At 36.6% G+C, this 19,317-nt stretch overlaps 1 pseudogene; it reads left to right on the top strand.

The window, feature by feature from the left end:
- Positions 1-293: 293 nt before the first annotated feature.
- LOC116587248 lies at positions 294-17,972 on the top strand (annotated as a pseudogene).
- The last annotated feature ends 1,345 nt before the right edge of the window (positions 17,973-19,317 follow it).

Genomic DNA, 19,317 nt, shown 5'->3' with positions numbered 1-19,317 from the left:
GCCACAGTCTCTCTCAAAAATAAAAAAAATTATAAAAGGCAGATTGTCAGAATGGACCAAAAAACAAGACCCAGTTATATTTCTTACAAGAAACTTGCTTTACATATAAAAACATATATAGATTTAAAGAAAGGAATGGAGAAAGACCATGTTAACACTAATCAAAATAAGCAAAGTAGATATATTAATTTCACGCAGAACAGACTTTAGGGCAAGAATAGTTATCAGGGATGAAGAGAAGCTACACACAGCGATAAAGGGGTTAATACTCTAAGAAGGTATCATAATCCATAATGTATAGACACCTAACAACAGTGTCAGAATATGTGAGGCAAAAACTGATAGAACTGCAAGGAGAAATACATGAATTCACTATTATTGTTGGAGACTTTAACATCTTGCTACCAGAAATGGACAGATGTGGCAGACAGAAAATCATTAAGGACATAGCTGAACTTAAGAGTGCCATAGATCAAGTGGATGTAATTGACATCTATGAACTTCTTCATCCCAAAACAGCAGAGTTCTTCTCACATGGAACATTTATCAAAATAGACTACATTCTAGGCCATAAAACATAACTAAATGCATCAAAAAAAAAAAAAAAAAAGAAAAGAAAGAAAGAAAGAAACCATACAATGTCTGCTCTTAGATCACAATGAAAGTAACTAGAAATACTTGGTGATCAAACAACACACTTCTCTTTTTTTAAATTCAAGTATAATTAATATACAGTGTTACATTAGTTTCAAGCATACAGTTTAACAACTAAGCAATCCTATACATTTCCCAGTACCCATCAAGATGAGAGTACTGTTAATTCCCTTTATTTATTTTACCCATCGATCTCCCCTCTGGCAACCAGGAGTTTGATCTCTACAGCTTAAAGTCTGCTTTTTGATGTGTCTCTTTTTTCTTTGTTTATTCATTTTGTTTCTTAAATTATACATATGAGTGAAATGATATGGTATTTGTCTTTCTTTGACTGACTTACTTCACTTAGCATTATACCCTCCAGGTCCATTTATATTGTTGCAAATGTCAAGATTTCGTTCTTTTTTAAGGCTATGTAATATTCCATTGTTTTATATACCACATCTTCTTTAGTCATTTATGAATGGACACTTGAGTTGCTTCCATATCGTGGCTATAGTAAATAATGCTGCAAAAACATAGGGAAAATTTGTGGGATTCAGAGAAGCAGTATGAAAGAGAAATTTATACCATTAAATGCACATATTAGAAGTGAAAGATCTAAAATCAGTAATCTAAGCTTCTATCTTAGGAAACTTTAAAAAAAAAAAGAGAGCAATAAATCCAAAGTAAACAGAAGAAAAGAAATGATAAAAATTAGAAAAGAAACCAATGAAATTGAAAACAGGAAATGAATAAAGCAAATAAAAAAAATTAAAAATAGGTTTTTTAAAGTATCAATAAAATTGATAAGATTCTAGCAGGGTAACTAAGGAAAAAAAAAAGAAAATACAAATCACTAATATCTGAAATAAAATAAGGGTCATCCCTACTGATTTCTAGGACACTAAAAGATAATAGAAGAAAACTATGAACAAGTCTATGCTCAGATTTGATAATCTAGATTAAATGGACCAAATCCTTAAAAGATAAATTAACAACCCAATTAAGAAATAGAAAAGACCTGAACATATATCCAAAGAAGCTATTCAGAGGGCAAGTATACTTTAGCAAAAATGATCAATATTGTATTTCATCAAGGAGTTGAAAATAAAAAAAAATGAGATATCACTATGTACTACTTAGAATAGTCAAATCTGAAACATTTACTACAAACACTGGCATGATTGTGGAGCAATAGGAAAGAATCAAAAACTTATATCCACACAAAAATCTGCTCATGGATGTTTATAGCACCTTTATTCATAATTGCCATAACTTGGAATTATCCAAGATGACACTGAAATGCACTTCATGGGTGAATGGATGAATTAACTGGCCAACTTCTTGCATCTGAATGTGGTCGAGAGATCAGAGGGGAAGCAGGTCTCTTTTGACTCTTATAAGGGCAGTGATCTCATTCGTGAAGACCACACCTCACGATCTCATCTAATCATAATTACCTTTCAAAGGTCCCACTCCCTATCATCTCATTGTCGGGGAGGATCACAACATACGAATTTTGTGGAAACAGACATTCAGTCCATAATACTCTTCAAAAAGCAAGATGGTTACTTTTGATTAGATAACCACTGTTACCTAAAGTGTTTTTAAGATTTAGGAAATTTTATTTTTATTGTTTTGTTTGTTGTCTTTTTTTTTTTTTTTAAGTTTGCAGTGTTAAATCGGCAAAAGGCACAAAAGTACTTCATATTCTTAAGTGGGAAATGGGAATTAATAGAGAAATATATTGTGGAGGTGTCCAAAAAAGTTTTTACAATAGCCAGAATATAGAGGATACATTAAAAGAAATGAAATCTCATTACTATACCTGGAAGCAATAAGCTCTGACCTGTATCAGAGCAGTTGCTTGTATTTCAAGTGAGAAAGCTGTCCTTTGATCACTATAGGAGGTACAACTTTGTACCTCAATAGGAGTATGTTTCAGCAGGAAGATTCAAAATGGTTGTTGTTTGGACTTAACAATTTCTTTATCTTCCTTTAGTTCACTGGAAAGAACTATGGTTCTCAAATTTTAATGTGCATTAGGATAGCCTAGAGGGTCTATTAAAATCAGATTTCTAGCTCCCAAACAGATCCTGGTTCCGCAGATCTAGGGTGGGGACCTTCCTCTTCTAGCGAGTTCCCAGGGGATGCTGATCCTCCTAGTCAAAAGAACATATGTTGAGAACCCGTGGGCTTGAATATACTACTGGTTGAATGTACATGTATCCTCAGAATGTACCAAATTGTTGTTTTTGACACCAACAGAGACCATCTTTCCCACTTTATATATACAGCCCTTCAGATATGAATTGATTTTTTTTAAATTTATTTTTTAATTTTCTTTGCAGTGTTCCAGAATTCATTGTTTATTTACCACACCCAGTGCTCCATGCAATCCATGCCCTCCATCATACCCACCACCAGGCTCACTCAATTTCCCACTCCCCGCCCCTCCAAAACCCTCAGATTGTTTGTTTCAGAGTCCACAGTCTCTCATGGTTCACCTCCCCTTCCAATTTCCCCCAACTCTCTTCTCTCCATCTCCCTATGTCCTCTGTGCTATTTCTTAGGCTCCACAAATAAGCGAAACCATATGATAATTGACTCTTCGCTTGAGTTATTTCACTCAGCATAATCTCTTCCAATCCCGTCCATGTTGCTACAAAATTTGGGTATTCATCCTTTCTGATGGAGGCATAATACTCCGTAGTATATATGGACCACATCTTCCTTATCCATTGATATTTTTATTTTTAATGAGCTTGTCCCATAGGGTAGTAACTTTTGTAATGAGAAAAAATATACCAGAGGAAACCTGAATTTGAAGTAAGGAAGTTTGAGTCCCAGCTTTTTCACTTTTCTGTGTTCAGCAGCTTGGCTGATCAATTACTATCAGAGGCTCGCTTTCTTTCTGTATAAAATGGGAGTGATACCAGACTCCCACAGCTGTTTTTGAGTGTTAAATGGGATGAGGCTATGTGAAAGTGTCTTGTAAACAGCAAAGTACTCTACAAATGTAACAGCTTATTATTATTGATCACATTATTGATTTGAGAATGCCTTCCCACCTTCAAAAATTCTGATGTAAAAAAGATTCATCATAGAGGGTGAGTTTTGTTGACAGACTATAGTAAGCAATCAATAAATATTTATAGACTAATTGATAAAATAAGGCAGATTCAGATGCTGATATCTTACAATATATAGACAGATTAACTAAGAGAACTCTACTATTCACTTGTAACAGCAGACTAAGAGAAATTGATTGAATACAATTGAACAAGTATTTATTAAGTGCTTCCTTTGTATCGGGTTCCATGATTAACCATTCTCTGTTCATGTTTTAAGTTATTTCAAATACCAAACACCAAATGAATTCCCCACTTGAGACTCAATTACTTCTTTGAAAATGGGCCCAACAGAACCAATAATTTAGCCCAGGCTACTCTGCTTTGAATTTGAATTTATTCAGTATAAATCCTCATACATCATATTAGTATAGTTAAATTTCTATCTCCAGCTTGGTGATCTAAAAAAGGATGTTAAATGAAAAAAAAAATTACAGAGAAATACAAATTTAGTATGATCTCATCTCTACATATTTTTAAAAATCCATTATACATGCCATATCTGGAGAAATGGAAAACAGGAATGATACATACCAGTTAATGAAAGTTACCTTGGAGGGGAAGAATAGAAGGGAAATTTAACATTTTACTTTGTACATATTTTTATAGCCATGCGCATTTATATAAGAATATTGTACTGAGAACAATTAAAAGTAAATGGTAATTTAAATATTTTTATGTATATATCAGTACACCTACAGAGAACTACTGCTTGGGAAGCATTCTCCCACATGATAGGTTTGTATTTCCCTTCAAAAATATCGACCCATGAATGAATCATTAGGCTTCCTGTCCTTGCTAAAATAGAATCCCAAACCAGTTCCTTTAACAGGTTATTTTTCCGTCAGCGCTAATTCACGTGGTTCCTGTGCTTTGTGTGAAAATGTACCACTGCTGAGCCCTGGGCTTCCCTATGAGCGGTCAGTGAGAGTGATGTCTAATCAAGAACAACTTTCCCTGCAGGATTCCTTCCTGTAATTTACTTCCCACTGATTCTCAGGGAGGTGATTCCGCAGTACAAATACATTCTCTGTTTAATCAGTTCCCTTGATTTCTTTCTGAAATCCATAAGAAGATAGCATTGCAATAACACCATCTCTCTGGGGCAGCTTTAGACACTTCCAGCATTTTGTCAACAAGCATTCTCGGAGCAGAACCCCGCACTAGGCACTAGAGCTGGGTAGCGGAGAGCAATGACATAAAAAAGGACTCCCTGTCTCCATGCCTAGAACATAAAACCAGGAGAAAGGAGTGAGAGATCTGGGTCTAAGGAGAGATCAGAATAGGGTAGAAGGAAGCTGTGAAAAGCAGCAGAAGAATTAAGGAAGGTGAAGGAAAGGGAAAGTCACTGGATCCCATTTTGTAGCAAAATGAATTCTTTAAAGGTTTGAAGATTAATGAACCTAACTTTGAAATTTGAATTATAATGTCAAATTGAAAAGATGGCAAAAGCTTCTAAAGCCACCGTAGATATAAAACATTAATTACCCAAAGAAAATTTAAGTAGAACCTGCTTCCCTGGCGCTCTTGCCCAGCTCCGAGCTGCCTTAGCTAACAGTCATATTCTACCATCGTCGTTTGTCTGAATGTCTGTCTCCACTCTGGAACCACAAACTGTTCAGTGGCAGAAATTCAGATCTTTATCTCAGTTCTGCAATGATGGCTGTATTACCCAGACTTCATAAATATACTGAGTAAGTACATGAGAATCTACATTGGGTTTTGTTTTGTTTTGTTTTGAAAAGTTAGTTCCTGAAACAATCTTATGCTGGAAGGTATTCACAGTTCTTCTAGAAAAATCTTGGACGCTCCTGTACTAGACCCTGTATTTTTTAGTTGCTATTCTTCAGAATTCTGCATGTTCTGTTCTCACAACTTTATTCATTCTTTTCCTTTATGTGGAATCTCTAGTATATCCCTTTTTTCTTTTCATTTTTCCTTAGACTAACTTCCAAACTCACCTTCTTACTCATAGAAGTGTGCTTCTGAATTGTCAAGTGCAATACAACTTGTTGGTCCTTTTATTTTGTTCTGCTTTATTTTAAAGCAAAATAAAATGAAATTGAAGGAAACTTGTCAAGATAGCTGTTGAGAATGGAACTCTGAAAGAAGATTGCTGCTAACAGTCTTTTTTTTTTTCTTTCTGAGTCTGAGAAAATCACTATGATTTTGTTTTCCTTTGTGTGACTCCTTTTCTACACATTGCTTATCTCTGTGGCAAGTAATAGAAAGAAGGGAGAGGCCATTTTAGGATGAACCTGGCAGCTTGCAGGTGATTCCAGCACAGAGGAATTCCAGACCCACCCATCCCCCCCCACCCATAGAAAGAAGTAAAGAAAACAGAAGACTAGGAAGAGACAAGAAAAGAACAACTGAAGGTCATGCCAGGCAAGAGAAGATCAGGCCTCATAAGCAAATGCCAGATGGAAGTCCAATGAATTCAGAATGGAATCTGAGGCAAGGAGAGAAAAGCTGCTAGAGTAAATGAATTAATTTCATAGAGAATTATAATGCCACACAGATCCAAGTTGACAATCTCAATGTCAAAATGCAATCAATCTTCAAACTTAAATCACACCTGGTGGAATTCTTTCTTGACAACCCCAATGTGTTTTTTCTGAACTCCTTTAGTTCTCAAGATATACCTCTCCCAGTAGAGAGCCACCAATTGCTACTTTGGATTCTGGTAACTTTTTATGTTTGGTCTGTGATCTCTTCTGCTGTATTATAAATTTCTTTCTTGAAATATCTATGTGGTTTATCTATTACACCATAAATATAATATTACTGCAGTAATAATTTTCCTGATATGAGCAGCTGATGTTATCAAAAGTCCTCATATGAATAATATTGTTAGGTCATCTCAAGTCAAATTCAAAAGCTTAAAACCTCCATCCTCCAGTACCTTGCACACTGAACAAAAGTGGTAAGAACTGATGCCATGTCATTGTTATATGGAAGATATTCGTAATAAATATGTTTTCGATGAACCCTAGACCCTGAAGTCACTCTTCTAGTTTCTTCCCACCTTTTTTTTTTTTTTTTAAGAGAAAGAGAGAGTGCCCACGTGTGTCACTGGGTTAGGGGGGCGGGGGGAGGGAAAGGAAGAATCTTAAGCAGGCTCCCAGCCCATCACGGAGCCAATGTAGGGCTCAATCTCACCACCCTAAGATCATGATCTGAGTTAAAATCAGGAATCGTATGCTTAACCAACGGAATGCCCGGGAGCCCCAAGTCCTTCATACTCTTAACAGTACTTGAAGTTACTGTGTTCTCTTTTTTACTGTCTTTTCCCCCCCCATTAAACTATAAGCTCTGTGTACACAAGGAGCATCTCTGTCTTGCTCACTGCCCAATCTTGAGGGCCTAGAGAAGTAGTGCTTAATACATATTCAATAAATACATACTAAATTGAAAAAGTGTTGTAGATTCTGACTGTACAATAGGAATTATGACCTTAGAAGAAGAAATTAGGCAAGAGCCTGATTGATACTTTCACGTTATTTGATATAACGTAAAAGTAAATAACGTAAAAGTAAATAAGCCATAGACCTATATACAAAAAAGCAAAAATACTTTTAGAAAGGGAATAATACAGCTTCTCAAAGGCCAACATGAAGAGTCTAGCTCACTTTTTTCCCAGTCTTGATAAAATTCCCCTCAGTTTCATGGCTTTTATTGTGTTTTTTTGCCTACCACCATGGATGTTCAAAACATCTTTATAATTAGGTTATATCCTAAATTGCACTACTGAGACTATTATCCATAATAGAACATTTGTCTTGCCATTTGAAGTCCATCTTTCCATGTTATCTCCTTGACTAGCGCACATTACAGGATTAACTCACAAAGGACATTTCACTCACACACTGGTTTCTGTTGCCTACTTATATCAAGCATAAGAGTGCTAAGTCAGTGGGGCCCCACTGGGGATCAATATGGCACCATTTAGTTTAGATGGAGAAAATCCTGTCCTAAGCATTGGGAAACCAACCTGTGCATGCGGAGGCGTATAAAAGAAAGTCTCTGTAGCCTTGTCAATAAAAGACAAGTTAGAAACAACCTAATGTTTCATTACCTTGAAAATGGATGAATACATTGTGATACAATCACACGAGGGAATATTTCACAGCAGTCAAAACAAATTAATTACATCTATATCTATTAACATGGTTGAATCTAAAAACATAATGTTCAGTTAAAAAAAAAAAAGGTATAACCTGCTTTACAAAATATAGGAAATCTTACCCACCAACTTCTTGGAAGAGAGGATTCTTCAAAGAGCTAGGCAGCCATTTATCAGATGGGGACTTGCCCAAAAGTACCATATTTTTACTTAAAACAAACAAACAACAACAAAACCCCTCCCAGATATTGCTATTCACACTAACTGTCTCCACCAATCTGCTTACCTGTGTTTTCCATTAGGGAACAGAAAACTAAGCATCCTTTCATTAGAGTTTTTCTTCCTTAAGTAACATAGAAAGCAAGGTAAGAACAGAGAGAGAGAGGCATAGAAAGTAAGAGAAAAACAGAGTAAAAGGCAGAGAGGTTAAGAAAATAAAAATTTCCAATCAGAATCAAATCTGTCACTGAGAAAACCTTGATAATTGTTTTTATTAAAGGAAAACATAGAAGCTTTTCATCTGCATGTTCCTGGTTAATTATTCAATTCTGCACTTCCTTCTGCGTATCCTGAAGCGGTACTAAAAGGTAAGAACTGAGTCTGATGAGTTGGTTAACCACCATTAATGTTCTTGATAATTGACTATTTAGGTGTGACATTTTATTTGAAAAGAAAAAGAGAAACTCTTTCTGGAACAAAGAAGTCGTTCTCAGGATTTTCAATGTTTTTAAAATAAATACATAGAATTTGAATAATTTAAGACCTTCAGTGTCAGGCTTTGAAAAACTTAAAAGCGTAAGTAAAAATACTTGTGGATAGCCTACAAACAGTTTCCTCTGAAGTGGGATTATTAATTATTGAACTTGTCTGTACCAGATTAGTTATTTTGAGTTGTTTTGACTCAATTTTGTAGCCACATTCTCTGTGGCGATATTTAGTTCCCTTTAAACTCTATTTTACAATCATCTTGCTTCAATTTCATGAAGTTCAGATTTATCCTAAGCAATTTAGAGGACATTCGCACATACTCAGTTCCCTAACGCAGCAGTCATCCTGTCTCCTGACTGATTTTATTACAAAGGAACAGATGTGATGGGAAAGGTGATGGGGGGGGGTGGCTGGGAGGCAGGGCAATTGACTCTTTTTAAATTTCATATTTCAAATGGAAGGTAGCACACTCAATTTTTTGCATTAAAACAAAGGGGTGCATTTATAATAGCACCATAACATTTATGACCGGGAATGAGAACAGAACAAGTCAAACAGCTTCTCCAAATCATGTCCTCATTTTAGAAAATCAAAGGCCTCTAGAAGCCAATCTCTTAACTCAATTTTCATTGCAATGGCTCTCTTTGACTGATGATATTAGGTCCATCCGAAAATGTGAAGTATGGCGAACTTTTTCTATGTAGAAACAGCTGATTCCATTACTAGAGAAGTCCTACTGCCCTAAAAGTCTTCCTTTTATCAAGCTTCAACTATTTCCCTGAGTTTATACCCTTTAATTTCTATCTTCTCTTAGAAACAACCTAGTTCAAAACTCTTACCTCCAAGGGCTTCATAGCCCTCAAACTAACTCAAAACAACTTTCTCTCTCTAATCTTCCCTATTTTAGGATACTTACGGTTAACTTTTGTCAACAACTGCTCTGGGACACAAGATACAGAACCCCCATTACCTTGATTGCCCTCTCTTCAGATCACTTTTGTCTGACATTCAGGATAGTGATGAAAATTCCCAAGTTTTAGAGTCAGAGGGCGCTTGTTTGAAATCTCAGCCTCGCTGCATTTTTGCTATGTGACTTTATAGGATAATGTTGGTTGAGTTACCACTCCTTCTTTGAGTTACCACTTCTCAACTTCATTGAGCTACCGCAACTTCAATGTTGAGTTACCACTCCTCTTCCAATTACCAGTAGCAACCCCATTTTTTCCCATCCTAGAGCATCCTGGGACTTTAGAAACCTGCTTTCCCTGAAATAAAAAGTACCTAGGAGTTCACATCCCCCTAGGGTGAGCCTCCACAAATTACTGCTCAGTGCGGAGGTATGAAAGATTGAGTTCCCTCGCTTCAGAGTTGGGTAACTTTGAGGCTTACCTCACACTCCGGAGCTCCCCTGTGCTCACAGGCTAAAGTCACCTCGGAGACTCTTCCTTTCTGGATCTCTCCACTTCCCTGCTCTGCTTCTCCCACTTATCTCTTGGTTTCTCCTGGAAGTACTTTCTTAGTAAACCACTTGGCCTAGAATTCTTATCTCTGGTTCTGCTCTAAGGAAACCTAGATGAAGATGAGAAATTACTATAATCTCCAAACTCATTTTCTATAATTGGAAGTGGGATCAAAATTGCACCTATTTCTGGAATTAATGTAAGGCTCAAATGCGAAAAAGCATATAGCATGAAATAGTTTCTGCCATGATACAAATGTTCACTAAAAGGTAACTTATCAGATTCTCTGGGCCAAGAATTGAATGTGACATTCAAGCTGCAGAAAATTCAGGTTAATAGGTAATCCAGTTTTCGCTAATGAAGCCTAAGGATGCTGTCTTTCCTTAAGAGGGATGGCTACCATGGAATTAGAGCTCACTGCAAAGCTCACTGCTCAAGACTTGCACACCGTGCCCAGGAGCTGCTCAGAAACCTTTGCTGGTTTCTTTTCTCTTGGCCCTGATTAGCAGTGAGCCAGAAAATCTTGATCAGCAGCACTATTTTGATGTCGTCTCTGGGGCACCTAGAGGAAGGATGTTTCCAATATGAAACAGAGAAAGTCAAAATCTAGAATACTTGTCCCAAATGTTCATTTCAAAGAGCTCTCCAAAAGATTAAATGTGATATAAGTCAATATGCCAAAAAAGTCTAGGAAAACTGAGGCTTTCCGGTCTTTGTTTGGCACATCAGACCGCATATTTGAGAGGTTCAATGCTGTGCAACCAATTATGAGATGAGATTGGTATTCCAGGGTTGCGTTCATCCAGCTGCAGAGCTCAATCAGGGTTACACGCGCAGCTGAAGGAAACTGGGCAACAGTTTTAATTAATTGGCAATTTTGAGCCTCTCGTGCTAAAGCTGCCTTAATGATGGAAAAAGAAATGATATGGGAAGGCAGCACAATTTGAAACATGCAGATTTCCAACTCTGAGCTTTTAAGCAGCAACCTATCATTCACACAGTGATTATATGCTATAATATTTTCTAGTTATAAAAATCTTAAATAAATGAAAATCAGCTTAGAATTTTGAGTTCGCTAAAAGCTTTTTGGCTTCTAAAAAGGATTTAACTGGATTCTAACATTGTTTTGCATTTGAGTAACTACTACAACTATTCTATTTATTTGCATAATGTACCTACTATGATTGCTAAAATGGAAACAGTGCTTTATGATTTATAAAGTCCTATTATAAATTATTATCTCATTTAACCCTCAAAACAAAGATAGAGTAGCAAAATATATATATATATACTACCATCAACCCCCTTAGAGAAAAAGACAATAAAGTCGTGAATGTTTTTAGTGGTGATGTGAATCTACTGACTCATATATCATTTTTCCAAATTGCATTGTCAGCTCAACTCACATCAATTTATCTATCTATCTATCTGTCTATCTATTTACTTTGAGGGGAGGGTGAGGGACAGAGAGAGAGAGAGAATCTTAAGCAGGCTCCAGCCCAAAGCCCAATGAGAGTCTTGGTCTAATGACTCTCGGATCATGAATTGAGATGAAATCAAGAGTCCCACCTTAACCAACTGAACCGCCCAGGTGCCTCACATCAAACTATCATGTAATCTTGCTGATTTTTCTAACAGAAAAAAAGATTATATTTTATCATGATCCAAATATCAAGGGAAATGAACCCATTTGTAACGTATCATCTAGTTCAAGTCCACTTAGTGGTAAAAAAATAATCATCTTTCCTTCAACCCTGACCCAATTGGAATCCCAGCTTCTACCTTGCTTCTCCTATTAGACAATGTGTGTTGGAGTCATGTCACTATCACCCTCATATTCTTGATAAGCAAAGCCCAATTTTTGTTTGGTAATATGTTTCCTAGATAATAAATGAGTTTGCTTGGGAATGCACAATTACAAGGGAATTATCATGCTTAGGCATTGCTTGGGAAGAGTTTACAAGCTCGCTGAACATAGAAAAATATATACAGGTACACGGAGAACAAAAAAGTGCAAAACTAGATAACACTAGTTTAGTGTTTAGTGAGGCTTTAATCAACACAGGTTTAGGGAGGCTTTAATCAACAGAGAGCCACAGTGTTATAGAGATGGTCCAGGAAGTTGTAACTGATTGGACAGCTGCATGGCTATCTCTGATCGCATGCATTACCAGTTTTGTACTCATAGGCTCTGTGTGCCTACATTCCTAGCCGCCAGCTCCCCGGTGTCTCAGTCCGAGGGAAGCTGAGAATACTTGCACAGTTTTGCCCCTCCCCACCAACCAGGCCCAGACTAATCAATGCACCTGGATGAGACAGTTCAGAGATGTCACAACACTGTCTCTCGATCTCCTCTGCAAGGCTGAGCCCAAGTGACACTCTATGGGACTTCAGTCCATGCGGTGGCCGTGCTTGCTCCCTCCTTCTCACCCTGGGTCCCCTTTCCTCCTCACCTGCCCACTTTTTCCTGCACTGTCTTCATAAATCACTTTCACAGAAATCCTTTTTTTCTTTGTTTACTTTTGGAAAGTTCACCCTAAGGCAGAGAAGTCTGAAACTTATCTGGGCCTTAACTATGCTTTAGATTTGAGTGGCATGTTGAAAGTTCCTTCTCTGGAGGGAGAATGTTGTGAGCAAATGCTGGGGGAGTAGGGCTTTGTATGGTTTATGTAGGTGGGAGGAGGTGTGGCAAGAAGCCTTTCTGATGGAGAACTCTGAGTGTGGTAAAGCCCGGAAGCATAATTTTGGGTAGGTAGGATAATAGAGCAGAATAAGATCAAATAAGTCCTAAAGGGGGAAAGAGGGGGGGAAAAACAAAACAAAAGAAAACAAAAAACAAAACAAAACAAAACAACAACAAAAAACCCCACAGATTTTTTAACTTAATGTGATAGGGAGTGGGAAGACGTTTTAAGTCCAAAGCAGAACATGAAGAAAGCAGGCTTTTCTAATTGCATTTTCTAAAACATGGTACAGAGCTCCAGTTTCTGTAGATGCCCTGTAGGGAAAAAAAAAAAAAAAGGTTCTCTGGTCAAATGATGTTTGAAAACACCTTCTACATCTAGCTCATTGGTGATTACCAAATGACCATAAATAAGCCTGTGAAAGCTGGGGTCAAGGATTAGTTTTGAGGGTTTTTTAGTATCTAATCTTTCCCACGTTGAGAACTACGCTCTAGTGTAGTGCTATTCAAAGCATGACCCACTGCTGGTAAAGAATCCTCTCGTGCTTTATCAAACATTCCTAAACACGCTTGCCCACTGAACACTGTGGGGAAGTCATTCTCACTAACACTTATAGAACAGGTTTTCCTGTGAACCTGCTTTAGGAAATTCTGTTTTTAGGAAGCTCGGTGGAAGCAGCAGAGACTGGATGGATGTCAAAAGCGTTGTTAGGGGCAAGACCGGACTTGCGGCCAGAGAAATGTAAAATAAACTAAGAATTGGAGATCGCTGAAAAAGTCACTGGATATTATAAATGGGGAGATTGGAAGACTAAAAGAACCTGAATTTTCCAGCCCCACAAAAGTGGTGTAACACAAATGAGTCAGTGTAGTAGTATACATTCTCTCAGATTTCTGAGATATTTAATGGAAATAGAGATATATCTAATAGGGATACCTAATGGCAGATATCTGATGGGAAATAGGAAATTGGACAGCATCTTGAAGTGAAAAAAATTTTAATTAAAAATTGAATGAGTCAGTCCAACTTGGCTATGTTATCCAACATGATTTTAGAAATATTAAAAGGTAATTTTACTGAATTTAAACATTAAATTGTTTTAAAAGCTTGTCTGTAGTTTCAGTTAAGCTCAAGTAACATTAAGGACAGGTTTTGATATCGTTTTCTGGGTAGGATTGTTTCAAATTTTAATGAGCCAATGAAACGACTGGAGATTCAGTTAAAATGCAGATTTCAATCTAATAGGTCTGCATAAGGACTGAAAATTTGCATTTCCAACAAGCTCCCACCGTGGTGTAAGCCTGTGGTCCAAAGAGCACACTCTGAGGAGCAAGAGGTTCAAAGATAAAGTCCAGGGTATAGTACAAATGCAGGGACCCTAAATTGGAATTACAATAACAATTATTTCTCCTCTGTCAAGTATTTACAGTGTTCTTTCACCGTTCCATTTGTTCATTTACTTTATTAATTTTGTAAGATGGTATTCACTGCCAACTGAGGATACTAGAAAAAAATGAATGATAGGGAGAAAAAATGTGGATAAAGGAAATTTTAAATGAGATATGAAAACCGTGGGAAGCTCAAGGTCAGACTGATGGTGTACTTTCAGAACGAGAGTTTGGTACAGGTGGGACGTTCCCATGGCTAATTTACAAGTTATGCAGGGGAAAGGGACTGTTTTATCAAGATATATTTTTAACATTTTTTTTTCATTCTGAGTTCTTCTTTTTACTGTTAATTTTATACATGCTGTGGGCTGAGAAATATGAAAAAAGATTTCCTTTTAATAGCAATATTACCTAAAGCCAACCACACCAGTTTTTAACAGAATCTTTCTGCTCTATTATATTTTGTTATTTTAATAAACTTTATTCTCTGAGGAAGTTTCCAACACCACTTCCTTCGTTTTTGTATGTCAGTACCTTCTCAATTCTAAAAGCATAAGCTTGCCTAAGAAAAAAGAGAAAAAACATTCTTGTAATCATTTGTATTCAGAGTACAATGGCAAAAGAGAAATGGTGGTTTTCATTGATTTTCAGATGTCTCTTTGTTACTCTGTGGAAACAAAAGCAAGGGGATTTAATTAATAAACCTTTGAAATGCGGGGGTTTTTGAAATAGCAACGATGAAAACATAAGCTATATCCTTTCATTTTTCATCAGATGGTCCTACTGACCATATCTGAATATTTTAACTTAGAGGTCCACCTTAAAATTAATAAGAGAGTAATAAAAATAGTTGTTCATTTTAAAATCCTCATGTCATTACAGGATGTTATACATAAAACAAGTTCTCATTTTACTTTTAAAATATGACTATACCTTTATGAGATATGCAATGTGTTTTTCAGAAGATTTATAGGTAAACTTTGTATTATATTATTAGCCAGCCATAGCTTCCTCTATGGATTAAAGAATTAAAATGTTAATGGGAAATTCATGGCTCAGGAATTAGAAAGCTTCCTTTTTCCTCTGAATGACTAAGTATATATTTGGCTCTTTTCAATATCGTGACCCAAAAAATTCATTAGATTTACATTAACAAAGTGAGCAGTGTATATTAATCTTCTCAGTGTAGAAAAAAGGTAAGAAAACTAACAACTCTTGAGTGTCTTTAGTGTCCCAAGTACTATCAAAGGTGCTTTCATTTAGTTATTTCATAAAATGTAACCAAAATGTAGGTCTGTAAATTAAAAAAGATAAAACTATAGGCTACCTTCAAATAATCAGAGTAAAACAACCCATAAGAAAAAAATTCTAATTCAAGGAATGTAATTTATTGTGACAGTGAATAAGTTTCCTGTGAAACTTCACAATTGATAAGAGATCCAAGATACTGAAAAGGAAGTCCACAGAGGATGGGGGTCCACCAGATCCCCCCTTTAGGACTAGACCATTGAAAATGGATCTGAGAGTTAACTCATTTCTTTCTCAGAGACCACTGAATTTTATGCTTGCTTTTCTTATATCTAAGGCAAAAGAAGAAGACACAGAACTCTGCCTTACCTGGAATGTTTGTACTTGACTTGAGTTTGCAAACCATGTATTAACAAACAGTTGACGTCAGAGCAGTTCAGTCTTTAAGGATTGAGTTAATAGAGAATTAATTCCTATGGAAAAATTTTGAAGTACAGAAAGTTACCCAAACATAATGAAAATACGTGGGAAATCAAGTATGAGAGTACCTGAACAAAAGTTAAACAGATAAAGCAAATTAAAAAAGGAATTTAAAAATTATATCCAGAATTGTAGGAGTCAAAAATTTTATGGCCAAGAATCAGTGTACACACATCTTTCTGTTGCTTTCTACTGGGGATCACTACTGGAACAACAACAACCAAAAGTCTTTAGAAGAATTTTTGGACACAATCCGCTCACACTACCTTACTTCAGTCTTGAGCACCTATAGTTTTGTTTTGATGATTTCTTAACAAATTTGCACTGAAATGGTTATATTTCCATTTTACCAGAAAATATGCATGCCAAAATGAGTTTGAAGTTTTTCATAGTATACTGTTTACTAGAACTGTAGATAGAAGAGGAAGAACATGCATGTACTTATATTAGATTTTTTCCTTTTACAATTAGATGTTTAAATTTCTTTAAACTGTCTCTTGAACTTATTTAAATTGATTTATTCCTTTTCTGTGAAATATTACCTTATCCTCTACTAAATTGCTTTTTTGGGGTCTCATTTTAATGGCTAAAGTTATTTTTAATTTATTTCAGGTACAAAATTTCAAACTACTGTCGAAATTTGTGTTACGAAAGATGATATTTTCCAGCAATTCCAGAAAATACATTGAGATTTTGGATGCGTATAACAAGTACAATGTCCGTAATTATTACAGATGATTAGGAAAGAGGGACTAAAATAATCATACAGAAGTGTCACCCATATACCATAGGAGGTCCTAAGATGCACCCCATGCTTATAATTTCATTTACTCCTCATCACAACAGTACGAGGTAGGTTCTGTTGTTACTATTCCAAGTAACCAATGACAAAAATTATTTTAGTTCATTTTTAAGAAAAATATTTTTGTAAAAATTATACATCCTTTCTATATGAAAAGAAATTTGATCAATTTATAAAAGGGCAAAGAAGGCAGCAAAATATCTCCAAAAACTCATCACACAAGAAAAAAAAGTTATTAGTGTTTGCTGAAAAAATATTTCAGAAGTGTCTTTTTGCATGTGTATGAACACAAGGGTGTTTTTATATATTACGGCTACACAGATTGACAGATAAGCAATAAGAGGATAGACAGATGAATAGATAATAGAGATTAATATATAGAGTGGTGATAAATAACAGATAGAAATCCAGCTAACGGTTTGAAAAACAATTAATTTTTCTTTCTTCTCTTTCCACGTACAGGACCAACAAAAGTCATCAGTGTATGACAGAGGTGGTAAAATTAGGATGCCTGAAAAAATGCAAAGAAAGGTACTATTTAATATCTGATATTCAAAACAGGATTTCAAGGAAACTTTAGGCTCAAAAGTCATACATCATTAAAAGGAAAAAGAATATTTTATGTTCTTTTCTCTTCCCTTTAGTTTATTGAGAACCAGTCTTCAAGGAGTGGCCCATAAAGTCTTCAAAATGGGACTTACACACAGGAAGAAGTCCTAGGTCACTTGCATTTTGCCAACTGCAGTGGTCAATTCTCAATTAGCCTGTGACATAAAGGGTAAAAGATGGGCTCTGCCTCAGCCCCTCCTGTAGAGGCTGACAAGAGGTCAGCGGGCTGGGGCAGACCAAGGGGCAGGCAGGTGCTTGCAGAGTCGTGGCCCGGCCACGGGTGCAGGCCTGGTCCATAAACAAGACCGCTGAGGACCATGCACAGCCCAGCCACCTGGTCGACCTCCCGAAGCAGCTGCGCCGGCTCAGGGTTCTTAACTGGAAACTGGATGCTGACAAATCAAATGATCCGGGATTAGGAGAGATCCGAAAAGGGAGAAACTACTCCTGGACAGATATAACAACTATATGCAAGATTAAACACCCAAATTATGAAGAAAAAATTAAGATATTCAATGAGGAGGATTTGCATCTGGATGGCGATCAGCAAGATCTTGGCCGACAGCGGGTACTTTGATGTGGAGCGGATCCGCATTTTCACCGAACAAGGGGACATGTGGGAGAAGCTGCGTGGACGGCGTACCACCTGCCAGCTGACCATTTCGAGGCTCAGGGACAGTACCCAGAATTTTTGGCGTAGAGCAGTCGTGCTCCCAGGATCTAGCTCACCCTTCGCCCTTGCCAATGTTCTGAACGTGATCACAGCAGAGAGCCCGTCCTTTCTTCTTGCTTTTATATTTTAGACCAGGGCCTAGGAGAGCTTTCCTTTGCAAGATTATATGGTCAGGCTGTGTTTTAATGAAAGGAGCTTTATTATAAAAGTGATTTTTACATGGAAGCTTATAATACATATAAATTTTACATGGAAGCAACTGTGGGAATGTGGACAAAGTATATTTATTTGAATTAATTCAAGACCCGGTTCAGCAGTCCTCTGTTAGCACAGGTTTTCCACTTTAACCTGAATGAGAGTCGTGTCTCCAAATGTGACCCCCGAGCTGCTCCTTTGGGACTTGTCTGTTCAGATGTAAGCAGATGTCAGTCAATGACATGTCTGCATTGTAAGAAGATACCATAATAGATGACAGGACTGGTCAGATAGAAGACACTTTTCACCCAAAACTGGGTACAGAGTGCTATGGGGAGCAAGGTCTCATACTAGTGGGGGAGTAGGGGGGGACATTTGGAATTTCTACACCACTTTTTTCTCCAAAATAAGGTAGCTGTCTTAATTTTATACTCTTGGTTTGGAGTCCTTATAATCAGGTACATATGGTTCATTAAAATCTCCCCGTTTAGATCCTTTGAAAAGGGAGGCGTGATAAAGGATGCTTAACTACTTCATAAGTGTATAATTGTAATTACTTCACCTGTACAGAGTTCTTTTTTTAAAGTTTCTTGGAAATTGTTTTCACTTTTGTTATCATGTATATTTTACCCCATATTTTTACATAACCCATGCTGTCTTTTAAAGTATCTATGTTTATATTACAAGACATGTATTATTACTTATTCTTTTTACTAGTATGATGCTAATAATAATTCACATAATAGTGATGATTGCTTGGTTAATAATGCTTTGGGTCAACATAGAATTTTAACTTTTCTTCTTCTTTTTTTAATATGAAGCCTCTCATTTTATTTTATTTTTTCAGTGTTCCAAGATTCATTGTCTGTGCACCACACCCAGTGCTCCATGCAATATGTGCCCTCCTTAATACCCACCTCCAGGTTCACCCAACCCCCCACCCCTCACCCCTCCAAAACCCTCGGTTTGTTTCTCAGAGTCCACAGTCTTTCATGGTTCATCTCCCCCTGAATTTTATCTTTTCAAACATTTATAAATGCTTTTCAACAAAAGGCCTTAACAATAAATATAACAAATTTTAAAAATGTGAATTCCCATCTAATGGAGAAAAAAAAATGAGTCACAAAGAGTGAGAATAACTTTCCTCAGGTCAACTGCTGGTAGCTGGTTGGCAAAT

The sequence above is a fragment of the Mustela erminea genome, chromosome 3 (assembly GCF_009829155.1).
Source record: "Mustela erminea isolate mMusErm1 chromosome 3, mMusErm1.Pri, whole genome shotgun sequence".
NCBI lineage: Eukaryota > Metazoa > Chordata > Mammalia > Carnivora > Mustelidae > Mustela > Mustela erminea.
Note: the sequence above shows the minus strand (reverse complement) of the source record. Positions and strands in the feature narration are given on the sequence as shown.